The 21,951-nt window shown below is 51.5% G+C and overlaps 1 protein-coding gene across 2 annotated transcripts in view; it reads left to right on the top strand.

Annotated features, from left to right (window-relative positions):
* The window catches only part of DLEC1 (DLEC1 cilia and flagella associated protein), a 1,790,999-nt gene that overhangs the window by 1,179,939 nt on the left and 589,109 nt on the right, over window positions 1-21,951 (top strand). The window lies entirely within an intron of this gene.

The following is a 21,951-nucleotide window of genomic DNA, read 5'->3' as shown; positions in this document are numbered from 1 at the left end:
AGGGGTCGGCAGAGGGTTTCTTGAGAAGAGGGTGCACAAGGGAGTGCTTAAGAGCAGTTGGGAAAACTCCAGTGGCAAATGAGAGATTGCAGAGATCAGCCAAGGCTGGAGCGAAGGGGTCAGTGTTGTCCTTAATGGTTTTTGAGGGGCAGGGGTCCACCTGTTAGGATGAAGCCTTCATAGACCGGACTTGTCTGATGACCTCATTGGGTGCGCCGAGTGAGAGAGAAAAGAGGGGATGAGGAGGGGGGGCCAAGGGAGGCTCCGGTGTTGGTGTATGCTGTGGTGTGGAAGAGAGGGAGGAAAGGATGTCTTGGGTTTTTGTGATGAAGTGTGCAGCCAGGGCCGAGGAAAGGTCCTGGGTGGGTGTGACAGAAGAAGAGGCTGCTGCAGGATTGGCCAGTTCCTTACAGACTTTGAAAGGTTTGGCTGTGTTGCTTGATGCCGCAGAGCTGCAGGCTTGAATAAAGACTCTTTTCTTGGAGTGGATGCAGAGTAGATATTGCCTTCGAAGGATGCAACAGGCCAGTTTGTCAGAGGGTCCAACCGACGAATTTAATTTCCGCTCAGCTGCCCTACACTTGCGTTTAAGGGCAGCCAGATTGGAGTCGTACCAAGAGTTGCACTTTTTGGGAGGCTTCAGTCGGACCCTAATGACAGGGGCAAGAGTATCAAGAGTGTTGGAGATAGTGATTGAAGTTAGCTAGGGCTCTGTCAGGGTGGGAGTCAGCCGCAGGAATAGGAGGAGGAGAGTAAGTGGAGGCAAAGGCAGCCGCTGTCACTCTTTTCATGGGTCTGGGGACTTTGAAACCGAGTGGCCGTGCTGGGTGTGCCACTGCAAGTGGAGAGGAGAGCATCAAGTGTGATGAGAGAAGAGAGTGGTCTGTCCAAGAGATAGTTAGTGAGAGGGATGTCAGTGGAGATGAGAGCATCTAAAGTGTGGCCAGCAGTGTGTGTGGAGTCAGAGGGTAGGATAGAGGGTGAGAGAGAGTCCCATAGGTTGCGGAAAGTCAGGAGAGTCCAAATGGATGTTGAGGTTACCCATTAGGAGGAGTTGAGAGGAGGAGGAAAGTAGAAAGGAGGCCAGGTCAGCCCATTCCGAGAGGAAGAGAGTGGGCTGTCCTGGTGGCCAATAGAAGGCAGCCAGAGGGAGAGAAGATTTAGGAGAGAGTGAGAGCCTGCAGACTAGGCACTTAAAGGAGGAGTAGGCTTGAGTATGGATGATGGACACAGGTATCCATTCTGGGAAGATCAGTGCCACTCCCCCACCTGTCTTCTTTGGCCTCGGTGCAAAGAGGATCTTGTAGCCTTCAGGGAGGAGTGTGTCAAAGCTTGTGACAGAGCTATCCTTGAACCATGTCTCTTTGATGGCGAGCACATCAAGATCCATGAGTTTGAGGAGGTTGCAGATGTCCGACAAATGTTTGACAGCAGAGCGAGTGTTGAACGTGGCAATGTGGAGCAGCTTGCCATCTTTGAATGTCTTCCGCGGGACGCAGGGACGGTGGTCCCCCCTGAGGGTGGCAAGAGGGCCAGAGGTATAGTGGAGGATGGCAGAGGAGCCAAGACCGACACGGGAGCCGGGACAATGCCGCAGGGCGAGGCGCCCGTGCAGAGGAGGAGGAAGTCACAGTGGGCAAGGGACCCTGTGCAGAGGTAGAGGAAGGCACAGTGGGCAAGGGAGCCTGTGCAGAGGTGGAGGAAGGCACAGTAGGCAAGGGAACCTGTGCAGAGGAGGAGGTAGGCTCAGAAGGGAGGGGAGCCAGGCCGGAGGGAGAGGTAAGGTTAGGGAGGCGAGGGAGGACCCTGTCAAAGAGAAGAAGGTTGGTTTGAGGACCCTGAACCATGATTGTTCCTTTGAAATAGACATTAATGATGACTCTGGAAACGGCAAAGAGGTCAAGGGGACCCTCCCAGCGAGTGCCACCATTAATGGGAGAAGAGGCCATAGGCGAGAGAAAGCCAACTAAATAGCGAGTCCATAGGTAAGGTGCATTAAGGAAAAAGAGAATGTCTGTGAGTCTCTCTGGCTGAAGCCGTGACATAGGTGTCTGCAATAGGGAGGCCTGGGTTGGAGTCCAGTATGTCCTTCTTAATTTTTATCCAGCCAGATTTAGTGATGGCAGAAGGATAGGAGATAGAGAAGCAGTTAGAGAAGATAGGAGAGATAGATAGCGACATAGCTATCTGCAGTGGTGAGGAGGACACTTATCAGTCTAAAGTACTGAGGTACAAGGAGGATGGGGGAGCACAAGGGGCGGGAGATAGGGTAGGTTCGATTTAGCAAAACAGGTAGGTTCGATTTTAGCAAAGCAGAATTAAAACACAATGCAGCCACTGGGCACAGCTAAGTTTAATTTAGCAACACAGAGTCAAAACACAATACAGCCACTGGGCACAGCTAAGTCGATTTGAGCAAAGAAGAATGAAAACACAATGTAGCCACTGGGCACAGCTAAGTTCAATTTAGCAAAGAAGAATGAAAACACAATGTAGCCACTGGGCACAGCTAAGTTCAATTTAGCAAAACAGAATGAAAACACAATGCAGCCACTGGGCACAGCTAAGTTTGATTTTTTTAGGAGACTTTTAGAGTGGGAGTCCAGGTGAGAGGGAGTGGGGGTGGGACACTCAGTGGTGTGGAGGTAGAGGAAGAGTGTTTTAGTTGAGTGGACTGACCTTCAGGGAAGTGGTAAATGTCCCGATGTTTTTCAGTGGGCTCGGAGGATGTTCAAGTTCTCCTCAGCCTCCATGTGTACATGTGGGAGAGTGTTGAGGGGGACCCCCAGACCATGCCAGGCAACGGACCAGGAACAGACAGGGCCTTAGATGCGGGCCTTTGATAGGCTGGGCCCCCTCCCGGTCCACGGTATTGGATAGATATTCAGGCAGGCAGCCAATCGGTGTAGGAAAGAGGCTTAGGCCCAGAGGAGGGTCAGGCCCTATGTGCGGGGGGCCATCTTGGAAATGCCTAGGTCACGCTTCAGACAAAGGAATGTTTGCATTTGATATTAAATTTAAAATTTTGGAGTTGCGCCCAGATGCCTCTCAGGCAGGGGAGACGATCAGTGCCCCTCACCTCAAAAAGTGCACTCCTCAACATGAACCATGACAAGTAGGTCAATGCCATAGCCTCCTCCGCTGCCCTCACCACCAAGATCATCAACGCGGTTAAGCCATTCCTGTCAATCAAAAATCGCCTATCAATTGCCAGAGCCACAGTCGGCACTAAACATGACTACTGTAATGCCCTCTTCCTGGGCACCTCAGCTAAAAATCTCAACAAGCTCCAAGTGACACAAATTAATGCCCTCAGAGCAGCACTGGGTATTCCTAAAAGGGAACATATCTCCCAGACAGGGAAAGACGCACACTGGCTACCGATTAAAGAACGCATTCTCTTTAAAACCATGGCTATTACACATAAATACCTATCACGCAACGCCCCTCCCTACCACTCAGAGAGAATCACCATCAACCCCTCCTCTAGACCCACCAGAACACATCTCTCTAATCAAATCTATGTCCCCACCTTCAAAAGGTCAAAAGCAGGAGGCTCCAGCTTTCAATATCTAGCCCCCAAAAACTGGAATGCCCTCCCAACTGCACTCAGAAATGAAAAATCATATACTGTCTCCCGCAAAATGCTGAAAACCAAATTGTTCAACTAAGTAAGTCTCCTCTGTAACCGGTACCACTCTCTCGTGCTCGATATACTGTTCCTCTGTAACCACGGAACACGCTTATCCACTTTTTTTGTATACAATGCTTTTTAAACTGTACAAAGCAAATATCCTTGTAACAGCGCCACAATGCCCCAGGGCCGCTGTGCGCTATATAAATTCAAATTAAATAAAGTTCACACACTTCTTTTTGTATTTTTTCTTTTGTGACATTTTTGTTACTACTTAGTCCTTCATCATTATGTAGCTCAGTTTTGTCATTTGTTTCTATTAGATAATTTCTGATATTGTAGATGGGATTTTGATTTGAGCTTGGCCCACTCTTATCAGTGTTTTCATACTGATGGATCTGCACAATTCTAGATTGTTAGTTGATGTTTTTTGAACGTGTTAGTGGGTTTTGTATTTGGATGATTACATTCTACTGTAAAACAAAGGAGGGTTTGGGAGTCCCTCTACCAACATGAACAGGGCCCATTTACCTGTGCTTGGGTGGATGGCCCCTGGCAGACTCAACCAGGTCTTTAGCTCACTGTCCCTTTCATAAAGGAGAAATTTCAATCTGCAAATCACTCTTTGTCCTGCCCAGGGGCAGTCTAGCACTGAAATGCTAGGCAATTCTCCTCTAAACAAGAGTACCAACAGCAACCCCAGACACGTGTTTCGGCCTAGTCAGGCCTTATCAGTGAGGTGGAGCTGTGCCTCTCTAAAAACAGTGAGCAAGGGGTCCACGTCTGGATTACCCTGGTAACTTAGGCTGAGACCCAAAGTTACTTAATGTGCAAAACAAAGGGGGGTCTGGGAGTCCCCATATCGGCATGAACACGCCCTATTGAACTGTTCTTGGGTGGATGGCCGCCGGGAGAGTCTCAACCAGGTCTTTAGCTCCCTGTCCCTTTCACAGAGGAGACATTTCCATCTGCATGTCCGTCTTTGTCCTGCCCAGGGGCAGTCCAGCACCGAAAATGCTAGGCAATTATCCTCTGAATAAGAGTACCAACAGCAACCCCAGATACGTGTTTCAGCTAGTCTGGCCTCATCAGTGAGGTGGAGCTGTGCCTCTCTAAAAACAGTGAGCAAGGGGTCCACGTCTGGATTACCCTGGTAATTTAGGGTGAGACCAAGATTGATATGCAAATGGGTATTTCCCATTTGTGAAAGGTACAGTGAGCTAAAGTGTGACTGCGGACTCTCGAGTGGGTACCTTCCCAAAGAACAGGTCAATGGGCCATGTTCGTTCTCGCAAATGGGTGCCTATGACTATATTTTGATTATTTCAAGGGCCTTAAGTCTAGTCACCCTAAGTTTGGCAGGGTCATCCAGACGTGAACCCCTTGCTCACTGTGCTCAGAGAGGCACAGCTCCACCTCACTGATCATGCCCAACAAGGCTGAAACACGTGTATGGGGTTGCCGTTTGTACTCTTGTTCAGAAGGGAATTGACATAGCATTTCGGTGCTGGACTGCCCATGTGGGCTGGACAAAGACTGATATGCAAATGGACATTACCCATCTGTGAAAGTTACAGTGAACTAAAGTGTGGCTGCGGACTCTGGAGTGTGTACCTTCCCAAAGAACAGGTCAATGGGCCGTGTTCATTCTCGCAGAGGGGGCCTATGACTATATTTTGATTACATTCTACTGTAGTTCCATCATTACTCTCAACCGTGACTTTGTAATGTATATGAGCATTATAAATACACCCATTCTGGCATTACTTTTTCGAGATGGTCCATACATTATTGCTTGACAAACCCACTTTTTTGTGCTTCTTCTGTGTTCACTTGGTGGAATTTCCCTTAGATTTTCTGGGCTCCTGTATTTTACAATATGTGGAGACTATGGGCCTCATTACACGGTAGGCGGTAAGGGAATACCGTTACCGGTAACGAAATACCGGTAACTGTATTTTCCCAAGCCGATCACGACCCGGACCCACCGCTATTAGTGGACCCGTAAAGTACGGCGCCACCAATAGCGGCGTGGCCGCTTGCGCGCGACCCCCAGACCATAAATAGCACCATGGCGCTAATAGCACACAATCACAACCCATGCGTACACGGCAATACCGGCATCCCAAAGACCCAAAAAGCATTTACCGGCATGGCGCTAATAACAACATCGAAAACCACACGTTAAGAGACCTGAGCAGTGTTCCCATCTGCCCCAGGTGGACACAACCAGCACAGGTGGAGTTAATGGAGACAGCCAGCACTAAAGAGCACACCACACCCCTTCCCACACCCCTTCCCACAGCAAGATGGTCCCAACACCAGCAGCATGACATGGGCCTGCGTACATGACTGCAGTGCAGCACCAACAACAACAGGCAGCACCGAAGAGACGTAGGAGTAGGAGGAGGAGGAGGAGGTCGAGACTGGCGCAGCAAGCACCACCGGGGCACCCAGAAACACCACAAGGGCAGCCAACAAACCCCCGGAATCAAGGCGAAGATGACCATGATATGTGTAAGGCACAACTAAATGTGCATCTGATAGAATGTGCCCATGGCACCATGCAAACACCAGATGAGCATGATGTGGATGTGGATGAGTATTGTTGAAATGCCCAGCCCGGACATGCAAGAGGCGATGGCATGGCGGGACAGGATCCGCGTCAGCATCTGAATCAGGAATAGCATCAGGAACAAAGGTGGAATATCATGCATGGAGAGATGTGCATTGTTGCCCTTGTGGCCGTCTTGAGGCCCACAAAGGGCCCTCTCCCAAAGAAAATCACACATACACAATGATGGAGACCATGCCTGTTTTTCAACTGCAGAAGAGTGTATTTTGAACATAACGTGAACAGAAAGTGCATAACCCTAACTGTGCAAACACCCTCTCCCCCTCCCCCCACAACACCCCCGAATACACCCCCCCCCTCCACCCACAACACTCCCACGTGAGTCTCAAGGCGTGAACATGTCCTTCCCCAAATGTGGCCGATATTCCTTGATGGCACTATTTGTCCGCTCCTTCTTCGGGTGTTTGCGATGTTGTGCGCCTGAGGTTGCGCATAGAGCGGCGTAGGGGGCTTGTTTGCCGTGAACTCCCAGAGGAGGCTGGGCCTGTTTCCTCCTGGGTAGGGAGTGGACATCTGCGCCCAATAGCCTCTGCAATGCGGTTCATGGCCTGCCTGAGTTGCCCCATCTCATTGCAGATGCGGTTGGTGCATGCCTCCATGCCCTCCCTCGTCTGCCGTGCCAATGCACCAATGTCCTCCCTCAGGTGCCCTGTCTCAGCCACATGTTGACCTACCAGACCAGCCATTTCGGTCTGCCTCTGGAAGATGGCTGATAGGTCAAGTTCCACGGTGTCTGCCGGTGGAATGGCTGATGCGCCTGGATCAATAGCACTGGCATCAGGTGTGGATTCCAGGGGGCTCCATGACACATCATGTGTGTGGGTGGGCGATCCGCCTTGGCTAAACGGACCTGGTGAAAACATTGGGGATGTGAGTAAGTGGCGTGTCGGGATGGGGTTCTGACTCAGATCCTCAATCACCGGTGCTTCCTCCGCATCGGAAAGTGGGGCAGTGGCTGCTGCCTCACCCGTAGAGCTGGTGGCAGCAGAGTGCACTCCCTCCATGCTGCCTTCAATTGATGGGAGACACACTCCCGTGGTTACCACAACAGCGGCAGGCATGGCCTCTGGCTGTGTGGCACTGCTGCTCCTGCTGCCTTTGTCCCGGTCACTACTCTTGGGTCCCCTAGAGGATGTTGCGTGGTCCCCGGTGGCATCCCTCCTGGCTTTTTTCATGGGTGTGGGAGTGGGTGCTGACGTGCGTGGCTCCTCATTTTCCGTGTGTGATCCTGCAGGGGTGATAAAAAGGGTAAATCATCATCTATGGGTCTACCTGCATTATGGCAGATGTATACGTCATGCAGTTTGATGCATTTTGGGGTCATCATTGTGGAGGCATGGAATGGGGATGTTGGCTGGCTCATGCATGATTGGCCCTGTGTTGGCGGGTATTTGATGATGCATGCATGTCTGTTTGTGGCTGGATCCACGGCATTCATATGGACACATGATTGTGGGACTCCTCACCCTTCACTGCGCATTTTTGGGTGCATACACTCACCTCCATCCGATGAAACGGCCACGCCATGCTCCATATCGCCGACCCCCTCTATCGACTCGACTCCAATTGTGGAGGCACATATCTCCTCCCACTCCTTCATCTTCAAGGGGGACTCTGCGCCACCTCCTGTGGCCATTGCCATGTTGCGGTTCACAGATAAAATATTGCGCACACGCACCCGGAGGTCGTCCCACCTCTTGCGGCATTCCCTGACACTCCGGGTGGTGGTGCCCACCGCACTGACTTTTAGCGCGACTTCGGCCCAGATGGCCTTCTTCTTAAGGAGGGCCTCCCGCCGCATATCGTTCACAAATACTACTTCTGCATTTGCAGCAAGTGTGGTGGTCAGCATCATAAGTTCCTCATTAGAAAACTTTTCTTTGCACTGGCGATCAGCAGTTTTTTTAAGCGCCTTCGGCATCCTCGAGCTATCCGGTATGGTTCCTGGTCGGAGTTGCCTGGATATATGTCCTGGATGCAGAGGATGGCAATGGATTGTGTTTTTAAAGATGGCCGCTGTGCTCTTTCCCGTTCCTGTGCGATGACGTAATTTCCGGTTCCGCCTTTTAACAGTGACCGGTAATAGCGGTGTCCGCTATTTACAGGTAGCAGGAGGGCGGAGGCGCTATCGGCGTTTTGCGGGCGCCGGTAAGGGGCTTTTTGGGGTATTTAGCGGCAGGGCGGAACGGTCATTTACGGCATGGCGCTATGCTCGTGTCCGCGTACTCGTGATGGGACGCTATTAGCGGCCTCTTGCGAGGGCGGACACGCTAATGGCGCCATGCCGTAAAATTCTGATTTTTAACGCCTACCGTGTAATGAGGCCCTATGTGTTTTATGGGATCAGTATTTACTTGTTTACTACTGCTGGAAGGGGTCTTTTCCATCTCGTCTCTTTCACTTACTTGTATTCCAATTTCTACAGTAGGTGTGCAGATACATTTCAAATAATCATCAGTATTCCTACTGCTTTCTTTAAAAGTTTTATGTAGTAATAGCGACTGCACATCAAGTTTTCGTTCCATGCGTTCACTTTTTTTTTAATAACGAGATAAGCAAGTTTTCCAGCATCTCAAACATAACTAGTGAAGTGATACTAGAGGTGCTTACATTAGATTTATCACCAGAATCATTTTTCTAATTTCACTATGCTTCCACTTCACTTTCTAAAGTTTTTGAATCTATCCTAATAGATCTCACACTCATATCATGTGTGTAGGTCTTTTGGGTAGTGTTAGTGAGTTTCACTTCTCCCATTTCGGGGGGCATGTGCATGTTAGCATGTGTGTTATTCCGTTGTTCAGCACCATTCATTTCACCAATCGTTGGCATATTAACAGAATTAATTTCTGTTTTCCATCTCCTTATCATTACTATGGTGTTCAAGGTGTGTTGATATTTGACTTGGTGCCTCACTTGGGTATCTAGTATTGGGGATAGCTGCCAACCCATATTCAATATGTGTTTTATGTATCATGGGGTCACTGTTATGCATTGGTTCTGCTAAGTTGGCATCAGAATTGTCTCCACAGGCGGATGAATCACATATCTTATTTGGTGCTTTCATTTGAATGTATTCATGCCTGAGAAGTCTGTCCAGGTCTATCTCAGTAGGGGTCACATCTCTGGTAGTGTGCTATTTTCCTCTGGTTCACTATTAACTCCATTGGAAAGTTCTGGCAGATTTGTGAAAGATATCTCATTGGCAGCATGATTTAAACCTTCGCTATCATCTATAGTCTGTGGGAGACAATCGACTAAGATTTGTTCAAAGAGTTTTGTTGCTATGCATGGTAGCATTTCACCCAGCTCACAGCATGTGTGGCATTCACAATTCCATTATTGTTATCAGCAGTGTTACGGACAGATTCGTGTTTACGCATGCGTGAGCCTCGTTTGGGCTCACGCATGCCCTGTTTAATAAAATGCGTCCCGTATGGCAGTTGGCGCCGGGACTTCAGCAGCACCAGACGTGTCCTCTGGTATTATTCAGTATGCGTGCGTGTGTGACTGCCTGAGGTGGCCCTAGGCATCCGCCGGCCATCACATTGGCGACGAGGACGGCTGCTCGTTGGAAGATCACGTTCGTTTGCACACGCAAACGTATTGTCATTGATCCTTCCTCCGTCGCGGCCCGAATCCAATGCTGGGGAAGTCGCCCATTTTGAAATTTGCTTGTGGTGCAGTTGCGGCCCGCGAGGGTGCTCGTGCGCTGCCCACAAGCTATTCACAGAACAATTTGTGGAATCTTTGTGGTTCTCCAAGCTGGGGAGCCACGATTTTGGCCTGTGAGGCCCATTTCTCCAAGTTGAAGATGAAGAGCCGGCAATTCAAATCCAAAGGCCTAGCTCCAGTGGGGCACTGAAGAAGGTACCTGCATACCACACTGGCAAAACACACAGGTCAGTGATTAACAGGAAAGGACCACTCCAGAAGAACAGGTTTGCGGCCTCTGTTGCATACGTGAGGTGCCTGTGCGACCTGCGACGATGAGTGACACGGATGGGGAGACTGCGGCACCTGCAAGAATGCCACGTCGACCACATGGCTCTCTGGCATCCATGTCAGAGTTTGACACCTCTGGCCCACCCTACAAGTTGGGGCCCAAGTGGCCTATATGGATTAAGAAGCTAGACATGTTCTTCAGAGCGACAGGGTAAGATGATGACGATGCCAAAGTCGCTAGGCTTCTGTACTCCGCAGGAACTGACGTGCTACACATCTATGAGTCCCTAAACATTCAAGTGGTAACATACGCCACCGTCAAGACTGCCCTTCGGAATCACTTAATTCTGCTTTTGAATGTGGACTTCGATAGGTTTGTGATGTGTGGGGAAAAACAACACGACGATGAGTCCCTGGACCAGTTCTGCGCACAACTGCGTGAACTCTCGAGCACATGCAGGTGGGACAATGAGGAGGTGATGATCAGAAACCAGCTAATACAAGGATGCAGCTCGAGCAAGTTACGTAGGCAGATCCTGCGGGACCCGGGAATGACCTTAGTCCAAATTCTAGACAATGGCAGGATATATGAACTGGCGGAAATCAGAGGGGCGAAAATGGACGTAGCTGTGCTCCCCAGCAAAGGGGAGGAGGCGTTCGCTCTAGGGAAGCCTTCCATGTCAAAGTCCCGATGGAGTCAAAAGCGCCAGGATACGACACCCGTCCAAGGGTCCCCAGCTGTGTTCCAGTATTGCGGGTACGATCTACCACACGCCGAGGACTGCCCCGCGAAATCAAGGGTATGTGGGAGGTGCAACACACCGGGCTACTACGCGAGAATGTGCTGAGCTGCAGCCCCAGTGATGACGCAGAGGGGTCCTGCAAGAGCAAGTGGCAGCAATTTCAGGAGGCCGAGGAGCATTGCCACTGTAGAACAAGAGACACAGAGACTCAATATCGCTGAGGAAGGAGAGGATGACGAAGACATTTTCTTCATCTCTAACATTGCCACGGGGGCCAAGAAAAGGAGGCATCAAGGGCACCCCAACACCGGTCCTCATTGACACAGGAGCATCGGTGTGTGTTCTGGCCACGGAGCACTACAAAGCAATCCCGGGCCCACCGCAGCTAGATCAATCCAAAGTCAGAATTTACACGTTCGGAGGGGACACACCTTTGCCGATTCAAGGAGTATTCATTGCACCGGTTACCCACGGCCCCAATGCAATCAAAGTGCGTTTTTACGTAACAGACGTCAGCCCCCATTCTCTCCTGAGCTGCACAGCGTCAGAAGCCCTTAACATCGTTCATTTTACATTGGCAGTATATCAGACGGACATCAAACAACTCCTGAACAGGTTTGAGAACATTTTCAAAGGGGTGGGCAAACTGAAAGCGGCACCAGTTTGCCTGCATATCGACGAGACCATAAGACCTACAGCGTTGAAGCATAGAAGGATTCCCTTCCACCTCAGGCTCCAAGTAGAAAAGGAACTGCAGAGTCTCATCGAGATGGACATCATCGAGAAAGTGGAAGGGCCCACGCCCTGGGTATCGCCCATTGTAGTAGCGCCTAAACCCAAGCAACCCGGTGCTGTCCGCATTTGCCTGGACATGCGGTTACCTAATGCGTCAATAAAAAGGGAGCGTCATATCACCCCTACGCTAGACGATATAGTCAGTGAACTGCAAGGGGCCAATGTCTTTTTGAAGTTAGACCTACGTTCCGGGTACCATCAGCTTGAGCTTCACCCGGAATCAAGGTATATAACGACTTTCACCACCCACGAGAGGCTATATCAATTCAAGCGTCTAAGTTTTGGCGTGTCCTCTGCAGCTGAGGTCTTTCAGAACACGATCAGGGGTGTGCTGACTGGCTTATGTGGGGTCATCAACATGAGTGACGACATTTTGGTGTTCGCGTCGTCGGAAATGGAACACATGAATCGGCTGGAACTGACGCTGCAGAGACTGAACGATCTTGGGCTGACACTACACCGTAGCAAGTGCGAGTTCTTTAGGGATCGCATATAATTTTTCAGATTCATCTTTCGCGCAAAGGGGATGTCGCCTGATCCAGAAAAGGTTTGCGACATTCGCGAGGCTGCGGTGCCGGAGTCGCCAGCAGAAGTGCGCAGCTTCCTTGGAATGGTGAACTATTGCGGCCATTTCATAAAAGGGCTTGCGTCACTCTGAGAACCCCTCAGAGCTCTGACGAAGTATGAGGTGGTGTGGATGTGGGACAAAAAGGAGCAGGAAGCCTTCCAGGACATTAAGATGGCATTGTCTGATCAGGACACCATGGCATACGCATATGCGAGCAAGGCGCTGTCAGAGACGGAAAGGAGATATTCCCAAATCGAGTGTGAAGGGCTTCTGTGGGGCTGCCGGCTCTTCCGCCTGTACATCCTTGGGAAGCCGGTGGTTGTAGTCACCGACCACAAACCCCTTATTCCCATCATGGCTGGGGCGTCATTGAAACCTCCTCCACGCATTGAACGCTGGATACTGTCACTCATAGAATATGGGGTGAAACTCCTGCACAGGCCCGGAACGAACAACCCCGCTGACTACCTGTCCCGCCACCCTAATAATAAACGAGAAGAAGGCCAAGGGGAGACCGTGGCATGTCAGGAATTCATACATAACATCGTGGAAGCAGCCATGCCCGTGGCACAGTCAAGGGAAGTTGTCGCAAGGGCGTCCAACGAAGAGGAAATCTTCAGAGTGATCCAGGCGGCCATCCGGAGTGGTGAGTGGGAGGAAGTCCTGAACAATAACGCTAGGTGGGAAACGAGAGCGAAAAGGGATCTACAGGTGCTCTGGAAAGTGAGGGATGAACTTTCGATCTCGGAACAAGGCCTACTCCTGCGGGGCAGACAGATGGTCATTGCCAGCGCACTGGTACCCAGAGTACTCAAACTCGCGCATACAGGCCACCAGGGGTCGGCGAAGACGAAGGCAAGGCTGAGACCAAAGGTGTGGTTCCCCGACCTGGAAGACCGGGTGGAGGGACACGTGCGCAGATGCTTACCGTGCCAGGCTGCAAGCCCAGCAGAAAGGGCGCCACCGGTCTCCAGTTAAAGTACCTAATGCAAAAGGATCGAATGCCAAATGGTCGAATGTTTTTTTTTTAAATATATCTTTTTTTGTGTTTCCGTTTTTGAAAAAAAAGTGGTTTTACCACAAAAAAAATTAAAAATAAAAAATTCGACTCTTTGGTTTTAGGTCCTTTTCATTCGACCCTTTGGCATTCGATCCTATGCATTCGAAACTTTGACCTATAACCAGCGCCACCCATCAAATCTATGGACAGAGTGAACTCCCCTGGAGGACGGTACACGCAGACTTTGGCTCAACAGGCAGAGGGATGTACTTCCTGGCCGTCGTGGACCAGTGGTCGATGTACCCCGAAGAAGAGCTGGTAGACTCCACAGCATGCGATCACGCCATTCTGGCCCTCGAGAAAATGTTTGCGACTCATGGGTTCCCGACCATCCTGTGCTCAGACAATGGGCCCCCGTTCATGGGGAGTCCGTTCGTGAAGCACATGGAGGAGAGGGGGATACAACACAGGGAAGGTAACACCCCTATGGCCCAGGGCGAGCGGAGAGATTCATGAGGACATTGAACAAAATCTTTAGGATCTCGGTGAATGGAGGGGGGGAGCTGAGAAGAGACCTGTTTGAGTTCTTGCGAGAATATAGAACCACTTCCCAATCAATCGATGTGAGTTTCTCCAACTGAAGCCCTGTTTGGACGCTGCCCCAGAGGGCTCCTCCCCGAACTGGAAGGACGAGCGCCAGGTGTGATCGATGACACCCTGATCCGGCAGGAAAGAGTGACCAGGAACGAGAAGGAGAGTGAGAGGAGAAGTCTACAGGAAAAAGAGGGGACGGTGGGTGACACTGTGCTGGTCAGGAACCGTCACCCGGAAGGGAAACTGTCACTCATGTATGAGCCCCAACCCTGGGCAGTGACTCATGTCAAAGGGTCGATGATAACAGCGGCAGATGAAAGGGGAACAGTAACCCGAAACAAATCATTTTTCAAGAAAGTAGACTTGAGTCCCGCTGAAGGGTCACTGGAAGAGTTCAGAGCCAGAAGCACGAGGAGGCATCCCTGAAGCCGACAGAGAAAGGGAGCTTGCGCCGAATGATGTTGCACCGCTGCCGAACTCCGGGGGCAGCAGCCGATACCCGACGAGACAGGGGCGACAACCCCCGGTGCGATTCAAAGACTACATCATGGACTCAGTGGACAGAGCCGGTAGCACACTGATTTGAGTGACTCACATTGAGTCCTGTTTATGTTACATTAAGTTGCTTAGTTCTGTTTAAACAAAAGGAGGGATGTTAGGGACAGATTCGCATTTACGCATGCGCGAACCTCGTTTGGGCTCACGCATGCGCTGTTTAATAAAATGCGCCCCGTACAGCAGTTGCCGCCGGGACTTCAGCAGCACAAGACGTGTCCTCTGGTATTATTCAGTATGCATGCGTGTGTGACTGCATGAGGCGGTCCGACGCATCCACCGGCCATCACAAGCGGGATCAACAAAATCTGCATTACCAGGTTCTATATTTATGGGCTCACACTGTTCATTACGTTATTTGATCTCATAGATCGGAGTGAAATAGTTCGTCATTTTGGTTCCATTCTTAGCAGAGAGAGCTTGATTTGGTGATTATTTTTTGTGTACATCCTCTACTCACCCGCTTCGGATGAACGTTCGCAGCCTCTTGAGTATGGCACACATTGTTCTTAGCTTTCACGTGCACTGGTATGGGATGTTGATTTGTACTTTCATCTCTATCTACAACTACCAAATGCGGCAGACCAATTTCCTCTTCAGTCACAGTTCTGTTTGCAGTCTTAAGTTTTACAGAGTGTATTTGGGTTTCACTCAGCGAATTATTCCTTTCTTTTTCTCACAGTCTACAGTGTCTAACAGTATCTAACAGTATAACTCACTCTCAGGTACTGGCGAGATGTTGATTCTATAAAACAAAGTTTCTATAGGTTGAATTATATGCCACTGGTTTGTCGCACATGTGAAAATGTCTAAGTCACTCTAAGGAGCTGCTAGGGTGTGGGGTGCTGCCGCGCGCCCCACGCCCTCAGCAAAAAGCACTTCCCGAGTTGCACGCGTAGCTGCAGGTGTCTGGGCCTCTCAATCTACGATAAAAGTACACTAAATAATTTAGTAGAGGAGACCAAACGAGTATTATAACAATGTAGTAAAGGTAATCCTAGTTGGGGTAAAGTAGTAAAGACCATTCTTTTGTTTAAACAGCGTTGGCAATCCTCACGGCAGACAGCAGCGGTCCACAGCCAAACAGCACTTCCTGGTGCACTTCCTGGGGTGCATGCACAGGTGCGCGCGGCCCCTGGTTCAAGTAGCTGCAGGCGGCAGGGCCTCTCAATCTGAAAAAAGGGAAATGCCAAACATATAGAGTGGCCATAGAAACACAGAAGTCACAGGATCCTTGGCGGGACAAGGGCGTTGCAAGACCGGCATTCTGTAGCTCGGACCCGATTTTATATTTTTATGGAGTGCAGGTGATCTCGGAATGTCACGAGATGCGTGCCTGTGGCGCTGCCCAATGACGGCGTGCACACGGCGGCGTGAAGTTGCACGCCACCACATGCAGCATAAATAACCGGGGCGATTCCCGGCTGCGTCAGAGCGACCGGGAAGCCTGAACCGAGAGAACGTGTGTGAGTGAGTCCTTTGGGGTCCGGGGCTTACAGACAGCGCGGGGGGCCGCAAGCAACCCTCAACAGTGGTGAAGAGTGGGGGAGACGATGCCTGGGCCCGGCGGTGAACATTTCTGCAATTTTTTTCACTGAAACGAAGTCCTGCTAAGACTTTGTTTCGAGCCGCAGGCCGTGCGTCACCCACGCCGCTGGTGGCCATTTTACCTATCAGGCCGTGGAACTTCACGGAACTCCGGTTCGAGCTCTGAAGTGCATCCAGACCTAATTTTTGGAAATCCTGTCAGCAGGCAGCTATACCTGCATACACGTGTGCCCAATCTGTGATTTTTTTCATTTTCTTGGTTTCTTGGCTCTCCTACGTCGAGTGCAAGCAAGGAAGAGGGCTACAATGGCTGGGCCTGCATAGCCCATTATTCTTTCTTGTCTCAATTTTTGGAACAGTGGAAGGCTGGGCCCTTCTTCATCCTCTTCATCATCAGACTGGTGGCCATACTGTTCTTCATCCTCTTCATCATCACAGAGGTGTGTTGCAGTGATCTTCTTCAGTTTGCAGGCTCGTGGCCTTACTGTGTTTCATCCTCTTCATCATCACAGAGCTGTGTTGCAGTGACTGTTCTGCCTGGAGGTGGCTCAGAGTTTGAGTTGCGGCCCCCATTTTCCACTCTGGGGGTGCCTGTCCGCTCGAGCTCATGAGTGATACTGAGGATCAAGACGGTGCTGAACCAGCAGCGGTGCAGCATCAGCAACGTGCTCAAGTGGTGCTTCCAGGCCCATTGCCTCCAGTGCAGCCGGTGCAGCAGCCTCCAGCTGTTCAAGCAGGTCCTCCAGGTCCGTTGCCTCCCGTGCAGCCGGCGGTAGTACCGGTTGTCCAGCCAATTCCTCCTGCTATGACCCAGGCACGTGCACAAACGGCCCTGCAGCCCGTCCCGGAGTTTGATGTCTCTGGCCCACCTTCCAGCTTGGGGCCCAGATGGAAGAGGTGGGTCGACCGCCTGGACATGTACTTTCGTGCCACCCAGGTGGTTGATGATGATGCCAGGCTGGCATCCATGTTATACTCGGCAGGGCCCTCTGTTCAGGAGACTTCTGAATCACTTCTGCCGGGGGATGGATCCTACGGTCAGGCGAAGGCCGCCCTTCAAGCTCATTTTCTGCCTCTTGCCATCGCGGACTATGAACGCTTCGTGATGCTGTCCGCCAAACAGAAAGCGGACGAGACTTTGGACACTTTCTATGGGCACCTAAGGCGCCTGTCGCTGACTTGTGCTTGGGGTGATGCGGAAGATATGATCAGGACTATGCTATCCAGGCGTGTTCCTCAGGCAAGCTTAGGCGCCAAGTATTAAGGGAGCCCGGAATCACACTCCCACGCATCCTTGAACTGGGGAGGTGCCATCAGGTGTCATAGGCGAGTGAAGCTAGAATGGAGGCTGGGTCGCGCTCCATCAAGACCGAGGAGGTATGTGCGATGTGGCGCGGTGGCAGGGGCACCAGAAGACCTGGCGGCGGTCCCTGGGATAGAGCCGGGACGGCAGGGGAGGCGTGCAAAAAGTGTGGGTATGACCTGCCCCACCCAACGGAATGCCCCGCGGCCGGAAAGACTTGTGGACGGTGTGGGCTGCCAGACCACTTCTCGAGAGTGTGCAAGGTGTCGATGCCTGTGTTGGTGCCGCGAGGCCCGGCCCGGCCCGTTTTCATTCGCCAGGGTCGACCGCCCAACGTCGCTCAAGTGGACCAGAGTGAGGAGGATGCTCAGGTGGAAGAAGCAGACGAAGAGGAGGAAGAGCATTTTCTTTGTCTCGAGTGTGGAGGTCCTGAGAGGAAAGAACAGGAGACAGCCAAGGTGCGTTGTGGAGGTAAACCAATCTCCAGTCCCTGTGGTGGACACAGGGGCGTCCGTCAATGTAATGGCCCGTGGACACTATGACGTTATGGACCGGCCTCCCAAGTTGGTCGCACCCAAAGCCCGCATTTGCGCGTTCGGTAGTCTAGACCCTATCCCATTGGACGGTGTTTTTGTGGCGAAGGTGGAGCATGATGGATCCCAAATCACTGCACGATTCTATGTGACATCGGTGAGCACCAATACCTTGCGGAGGCCCTCTGCATCGTCAGTTTTGCATACTCTGTCTATCTTGAAGACATCAATGATTTGCTTGAGAAGTATGCCGCACTATTCAAGGGGATTGGACAGATGGCTGGTGACCCAGTGAGGTTACATATTGACAAATCTGTGCAGCCCATCGCCCTGAAGCATCGCAGGGTACCTTTTCACCTTCATGAACATGTCGACAAGGAGCTGGACAACTTGGTCAATCTCGACATCATAGAGAAGGTGGAAGGTCCGGCCCCCTGGGTGTCCCCAATTGTGGTGGCACGGAAGCCTAAACAACCGGAAGCTGTCCGAATCTGTGTTGACATGAGGTTGCCGAACAAAGCAATTAAAAGAGAGAGACACCTCACCCCGACAATAGACGATATCATGGCCGAGGTAAAGGGCGCTCGCTTCTTTTCAAAGCTGGACCTCCGAGCGGGCTACCACTAGGTTGTCCTCCACCCCGAGTCGAGGTATATCACCACATTTACTACACACCGAGGGCTGTACCGTTATAAGAGACTGAGTTTCGGTGTGTCCTCGGCGGCGGCGGTGTTCCAAAACATCATCCGGGGCGCCCTAGCAGATCTGGAGGGCGTCCTAAACATCAGTGATGATATCCTGGTGTTTGCCAAAACGGAGGTAGACCACCTGAGACGGCTGGCGAAAACGTTTGAGAGGCTGCAGTCCCTGGGCCTCACCCTCAACAAGGAGAAATGCGAATTTCTGCGACCATCGATAGAGTTCTTTGGCTTTGTATTCAAAGAAGGGGGGGGGGTGTCACCTGACCCCAAGAAGGTCCAGGAAATTAAAAGGGCGCGCCCTCCAGAATCTGTGTCGGATGTGCAGAGCTTTCTGGGTATGGTTACGTAATTTCGACGGTTCATCCAGAATTTTGCCTCCAGGTCGGAACCCCTCAGAGCACTGACCAGGAAAGATACCACCTGGAACTGGGGCCCGCTTGAACAAGCGGCTTTTGACGACATCAGGGGCGCCCTGGCAGCAGAGGACACCATGGCATTTTTTGATCCTGCGTTACCATCAGAGATCATTATCGACGCCAGCCCGTTTGGCCTGGGCGCCGTGCTGATGCAGATTGACCGTGATGGGGGTGTCTGCCCGGTGGCTTATACCAGCAAGGCGCTGTCGGAGGCGGAACAACGGTACTTGCAGATTGAGCGCGAGGCGTTGGCCGTGCTCTGGGGCTGCAGGCACTTCCGGCTCTACGTCCTTGGACGCCCGGTGACGGTGGTGACGGACCACAAGCCGCTGCTTCCCATCCTGGCAGGGTCGTCATCCAAGACGCCTGGCAAGAATTGAGAGGTGGATGCTCGCCCTCCTGGAATACGGAGTCACCCTGGTGTCCCGGCCAGGGGCGAATAACACGGCAGACTATCTCTCCAGACACCCTGGGGCGCCAGGAGTGGAAGACCATGACACCTGTGCGGAGGAGGCCGAAGAGCATGTCCGGGTGGTGGTGGAGGCAGCCACGCCGAATGCCATGCCCTTAGGGGAGCTTGAGATAGCTGCATCGGACGATGAGTGCTTAAAAATCTTAAGGCACTCCATGCAACAGGGATCCTGGAAGTCGGTGCTGGAGGCCCTGGCGGGGCGTACTCAGGAGGCCAGAACTGGATTTGAGCAGCTATGGAAGGTCCGGGAGGAACTATCGTTTTCAACATCCGGCCTTCTGCTCAGGGGAGATCGAATTGTTGTGCCCCAGTCGAAGGTGGGGGACGTGATCGCCCTTGCACACCGTGGTCACCAGGGCGCAGCCAAGACCAAGGCCCGCTTAAGGCTGAAAGTGTGGTTCCCAGAACTGGAGTGGAAGGTGGACGACTTTGTGGCGGCCTGTGTTTGGTGTCAGTCGGCGTCTCCCCTGCAGCGTGAGCCCGTCATAGAAGCGATGCCTCGGGGGACGCATCTGTGGGAAGTTGTTCATGGGGACTTTGGTTCCACCACAATGTGCACCCACTTCCTCGTGCTGGTTGACGAATACTCAAGGTACCCCGAAGTTGAGTTTGTGGAGTCAGTGGCGTTTGAGCACGTCATGGTGGCCATGGAAAAGGTGTTTGCGGCCCATGGTTTCCCCCACACGCTGTGCTCGGACAACGGGGCACCGTTCCAGAGTGAACGGTTCTCGGAACTGATGGAGAGCTACGGGGTGTTGCACAGGAAGATCACACCTCTATGGCCAAGGGCAAACGGCGAAGCTGAACGGCTGATGAGGACTCTAAATAAGACCTTTAGAATCGCCCAGGGCCAGGGGCAGTCCCTCCAGAGAGCCCTTTATCAGTTCCTGAGGGTGTACCGTACCATGCCGCATGCATCCACCGGAGTGGCCCCGGCAGAAGCATTATTCAAACGGTGCCCTCGAGGGCTGTTACCGGAGGTGGGAGAGAAAGAACCAGGGGTGATCAACAACCAACAAGTCGAGGCGAACAAGGATTGAGCAGGAGAACATCCGGAGGGGGCTTCGCCTGCAGCAGCTGGAGCCGAGTGATGAGGTCCGCATTCAGAATAGACACCCCCATGGAAAGCTCTCCCTACCGTATGAGCCGGAGCCGCTGGACGTCGTTGCAGTCAAGGGATCCATGGTGACTGCATTGGACGGCCGGTCTGCGGTAACTCGTAACGTGAGCTTCTTTAAGAAGCTACGGGATCCAAGGACTGATCTGCCCCCTGATCCGGACTTAGAGGTGGTCCCTGAGGACGAAGGAGAACCACCATGTCTGCCTGAGTCCCCGGCCTGGGGAATGCCTATGGACAGATCACCCGTGCCGGAGGTGAGTAGGAGGTACCCCCAGAGGGCTGGGCGAGGGAAACCTGCTCACCTCAGTGACTACGTCTTGGGACATTTGTCTGATCATCCTGACGATGAGAGCTGTTAAATAAGGGGACCCGGGTGGATGTTAATAAAGGGGCATTTCAGAACGGGGCATTTGAAATTTTATAGGTATAGTATGTTTTGGTTTGCAGTGTGTAGCTTTTGAGTGTTTGTTGTTTGTCCTCCCGAAAAAGGAGAAGTGTGGCGCTGCCCGATGACTGGGCGCGCACGCCGTGGCGTGACGTTGAATGCCGCCGCGTGCAGCATAAATAAACGGGGCGTTTCTCGGCCGCGTCATAGCGACCGGGAAGCCTGAACCGAGAGGACGTGTGTGAGTGAGTCCTTTGGGGTCCGGGGCTTAAGGACCGCGCCGGGGGTCGCAAGCAACCCCCAACAGTGCCCAGCGTTACTGGAAAAAAAGGACACTCTTACTTGGTCACGCAGGTAGTGTAAACTTGGATATTTGAGCATCCATATGGAGGGGGTCATTTTTTTAAAAGTGGTAATTACACATATGGGACCGCCAACGATAGCACTTAGGTGTGCGTGGGTCGCCTCGATGCAATTTAAGTAAATCGCAAAAAGTAGTGCAAAAAACAAAAGTGTAAAACTGGTGAAATTTTCTTTATACTTTTTTCCTCTGTTTTGTAAAAAGTGTAAATGCCGCCCTGCCGGGCGAAATTGCACACATCATTTACAATTGATTCCTAAGCGACCCGCTTGATTATAACAGGTGCAAAAAGCAGACCGATTCTACAAGAATCCATTTGTCTTATGCCAGCATAAAATAATGTCATGCTGTCATAAAACCATTGGTATTTGAAGGTGGGCCAGGAATGCACGGCAGGAATGGGTATGACTTTCTGTGCCCTCAGCTTCCAATAGATTCAAATTCCTTTGCACCACTTCAATTTTATCACCATACTCCTAATTGTGCACCCCCTTAACTTCCCGGTTGATTTGGATACACTTTTTGAATATTGAAATGATTATAACTTACATTTAACAATGTCTGAAGAAACTGCTGCTGCCATTTTCTCCCTTTATTCTTAATATGCCAACACAAAAAATGCCACATTCGTCCTGTAAAAAAT

This window comes from Ambystoma mexicanum, chromosome 2q (assembly GCF_040938575.1).
Source record: "Ambystoma mexicanum isolate Mex_15411 chromosome 2q, UKY_AmexF1_1, whole genome shotgun sequence".
NCBI classification, from domain to species: domain Eukaryota; kingdom Metazoa; phylum Chordata; class Amphibia; order Caudata; family Ambystomatidae; genus Ambystoma; species Ambystoma mexicanum.
The sequence above is the reverse complement of the archived record's forward strand: the minus strand, read 5'-3'. Positions and strand labels throughout refer to the sequence as shown.